Raw genomic sequence first — 2,500 nt, 5'->3', positions numbered from 1 at the left:
CTGCTTAGCTTCCGAGATCAGACGAGATCGGGCGTTCTCAGGGTAGTGTGACCGTAAGCCATTGCAGAGCTCTCATCAAGACTACTTATGCAACTTCATCTATGTTGGGTTTCAGATAACAAACTAGTAATGTATAACAAGACCATGGTAATGGAAGCAAGAGGGGAAAAGCTTACAGCACCTGGTATTCCCAGGTGGTCTCCCATCCAAGTACTAACCAGGCCAAACCCTGCTTAGCTTCCGAGATCAGACGAGATCGGGCGTTCTCAGGGTAGTGTGACCGTAAGCCATTGCAGAGCTCTCATCAAGACTACTTATGCAACTTCATCTATGTTGGGTTTCAGATAACAAACTAGTAATGTATAACAAGACCATGGTAATGGAAGCAAGAGGGGAAAAGCTTACAGCACCTGGTATTCCCAGGTGGTCTCCCATCAAAGTACTTACCAGGCCAAACCCTGCTTAGCTTCCGAGATCAGACGAGATCGGGCGTTCTCAGGGTAGTGTGACCGAAAGCCATTGCAGAGCTCTCATCAAGACTACTTATGCAATTTCATCTATGTTGGGTTTCAGATAACAAACTAGTAATGTATAACAAGACCATGGTAATGGAAGCAAGAGGGGAAAAGCTTACAGCACCTGGTATTCCCAGGTGGTCTCCCATCCAAGTACTAACCAGGCCAAACCCTGCTTAGCTTCCGAGATCAGACGAGATCGGGCGTTCTCAGGGTAGTGTGACCGTAAGCCATTGCAGAGCTCTCATCAAGACTACTTATGCAACTTCATCTATGTTGGGTTTCAGATAACAAACTAGTAATGTATAACAAGACCATGGTAATGGAAGCAAGAGGGGAAAAGCTTACAGCACCTGGTATTCCCAGGTGGTCTCCCATCCAAGTACTAACCAGGCCAAACCCTGCTTAGCTTCCGAGATCAGACGAGATCGGGCGTTCTCAGGGTAGTGTGACCGTAAGCCATTGCAGAGCTCTCATCAAGACTACTTATGCAACTTCATCTATGTTGGGTTTCAGATAACAAACTAGTAATGTATAACAAGACCATGGTAATGGAAGCAAGAGGGGAAAAGCTTACAGCACCTGGTATTCCCAGGTGGTCTCCCATCCAAGTACTAACCAGGGCAAACCCTGCTTAGCTTCCGAGACCAGACGAGATCGGGCGTTCTCAGGGTAGTGTGACCGTAAGCCATTGCAGAGCTCTCATCAAGACTACTTATGCAACTTCATCTATGTTGGGTTTCAGATAACAAACTAGTAATGTATAACAAGACCATGGTAATGGAAGCAAGAGGGGAAAAGCTTACAGCACCTGGTATTCCCAGGTGGTCTCCCATCCAAGTACTAACCAGGCCAAACCCTGCTTAGCTTCCGAGATCAGACGAGTTCGGGCGTTCTCAGGGTAGTGTGACCGTAAGCCATTGCAGAGCTCTCATCAAGACTACTTATGCAACTTCATCTATGTTGGGTTTCAGATAACAAACTAGTAATGTATAACAAGACTATGGTAATGGAAGCAAGAGGGGAAAAGCTTACAGCACCTGGTATTCCCAGGTGGTCTCCCATCCACGTACTAACCAGGCCAAACCCTGCTTAGCTTCCGAGATCAGACGAGATCGGGCGTTCTCAGGGTAGTGTGACCGTAAGCCATTGCAGAGCTCTCATCAAGACTACTTATGCAACTTCATCTATGTTGGGTTTCAGATAACAAACTAGTAATGTATAACAAGACCATGGTAATGGAAGCAAGAGGGGAAAAGCTTACAGCACCTGGTATTCCCAGGTGGTCTCCCATCCAAGTACTAACCAGGCCAAACCCTGCTTAGCTTCCGAGATCAGACGAGATCGGGCGTTCTCAGGGTAGTGTGACCGTAAGCCATTGCAGAGCTCTCATCAAGACTACTTATGCAACTTCATCTATAATGGGTTTCAAATAACAAACTAGTAATGTATAACAAGACCATGGTAATGGAAGCAAGAGGGGAAAAGCTTACAGCACCTGGTATTCCCAGGTGGTCTCCCATCCAAGTACTAACCAGGCCAAACCCTGCTTAGCTTCCGAGATCAGACGAGATCGGGCGTTCTCAGGGTAGTGTGACCGTAAGCCATTGCAGAGCTCTCATCAAGACTACTTATGCAACTTCATCTATGTTGGGTTTCAGATAACAAACTAGTAATGTATAACAAGACCATGGTAATGGAAGCAAGAGGGGAAAAGCTTACAGCACCTGGTATTCCCAGGTGGTCTCCCATCCAAGTACTAACCAGGCCAAACCCTGCTTAGCTTCGGAGATCAGACGAGATCGGGCGTTCTCAGGGTAGTGTGAACGTAAGCCATTGCAGAGCTCTCATCAAGACTACGCATGCAACTTCATCTATGTTGGGTTTCAGATAACAAACTAGTAATGTATAACAAGACCATGGTAATGGAAGCAAGAGGGGAAAAGCTTACAGCACCTGGTATTCCCAGGTGGTCTCCCATCCAA

General features: G+C 46.6%; 12 non-coding genes across 12 annotated transcripts in view; all 12 read right to left on the bottom strand.

Annotated features, from left to right (window-relative positions):
* Positions 1 to 59, bottom strand: part of LOC125792888 (5S ribosomal RNA) — a 119-nt gene extending 60 nt beyond the window's left edge. Inside the window, exon 1 of the ribosomal RNA XR_007432479.1 lies at positions 1 to 59. This exon is cut by the window's left edge and continues 60 nt beyond it. This is a non-coding gene — a ribosomal RNA (5S ribosomal RNA).
* Positions 60 to 169: 110 nt separating this feature from the next.
* On the bottom strand, positions 170 to 288 carry LOC125792887 (5S ribosomal RNA). The gene has a single exon (XR_007432478.1). It is a non-coding gene; the product is annotated as a 5S ribosomal RNA (ribosomal RNA).
* A 110-nt stretch (positions 289 to 398) lies between these two features.
* On the bottom strand, positions 399 to 517 carry LOC125792291 (5S ribosomal RNA). The gene has a single exon (XR_007432023.1). It is a non-coding gene; the product is annotated as a 5S ribosomal RNA (ribosomal RNA).
* Positions 518 to 627: 110 nt separating this feature from the next.
* LOC125792886 (5S ribosomal RNA) lies at positions 628 to 746 on the bottom strand. The gene has a single exon (XR_007432477.1). It is a non-coding gene; the product is annotated as a 5S ribosomal RNA (ribosomal RNA).
* Positions 747 to 856: 110 nt separating this feature from the next.
* LOC125792885 (5S ribosomal RNA) lies at positions 857 to 975 on the bottom strand. The gene has a single exon (XR_007432476.1). It is a non-coding gene; the product is annotated as a 5S ribosomal RNA (ribosomal RNA).
* A 110-nt stretch (positions 976 to 1,085) lies between these two features.
* On the bottom strand, positions 1,086 to 1,204 carry LOC125792518 (5S ribosomal RNA). The gene has a single exon (XR_007432250.1). It is a non-coding gene; the product is annotated as a 5S ribosomal RNA (ribosomal RNA).
* A 110-nt stretch (positions 1,205 to 1,314) lies between these two features.
* Positions 1,315 to 1,433, bottom strand: LOC125791919 (5S ribosomal RNA). The gene has a single exon (XR_007431651.1). It is a non-coding gene; the product is annotated as a 5S ribosomal RNA (ribosomal RNA).
* A 110-nt stretch (positions 1,434 to 1,543) lies between these two features.
* On the bottom strand, positions 1,544 to 1,662 carry LOC125792072 (5S ribosomal RNA). Its single transcript, XR_007431804.1, has one exon. It is a non-coding gene; the product is annotated as a 5S ribosomal RNA (ribosomal RNA).
* A 110-nt stretch (positions 1,663 to 1,772) lies between these two features.
* LOC125792883 (5S ribosomal RNA) lies at positions 1,773 to 1,891 on the bottom strand. The gene has a single exon (XR_007432474.1). It is a non-coding gene; the product is annotated as a 5S ribosomal RNA (ribosomal RNA).
* Positions 1,892 to 2,001: 110 nt separating this feature from the next.
* On the bottom strand, positions 2,002 to 2,120 carry LOC125792882 (5S ribosomal RNA). Its single transcript, XR_007432473.1, has one exon. It is a non-coding gene; the product is annotated as a 5S ribosomal RNA (ribosomal RNA).
* A 110-nt stretch (positions 2,121 to 2,230) lies between these two features.
* On the bottom strand, positions 2,231 to 2,349 carry LOC125792626 (5S ribosomal RNA). Its single transcript, XR_007432345.1, has one exon. It is a non-coding gene; the product is annotated as a 5S ribosomal RNA (ribosomal RNA).
* Positions 2,350 to 2,459: 110 nt separating this feature from the next.
* The window catches only part of LOC125792881 (5S ribosomal RNA), a 119-nt gene continuing 78 nt past the window's right edge, over positions 2,460 to 2,500 (bottom strand). Inside the window, exon 1 of the ribosomal RNA XR_007432472.1 lies at positions 2,460 to 2,500. This exon is cut by the window's right edge and continues 78 nt beyond it. This is a non-coding gene — a ribosomal RNA (5S ribosomal RNA).

This window comes from Astyanax mexicanus, unplaced genomic scaffold (genome assembly GCF_023375975.1).
Source record: "Astyanax mexicanus isolate ESR-SI-001 unplaced genomic scaffold, AstMex3_surface scaffold_36, whole genome shotgun sequence".
Classification (NCBI taxonomy): domain Eukaryota; kingdom Metazoa; phylum Chordata; class Actinopteri; order Characiformes; family Acestrorhamphidae; genus Astyanax; species Astyanax mexicanus.
Note: the sequence above shows the minus strand (reverse complement) of the source record. Positions and strands in the feature narration are given on the sequence as shown.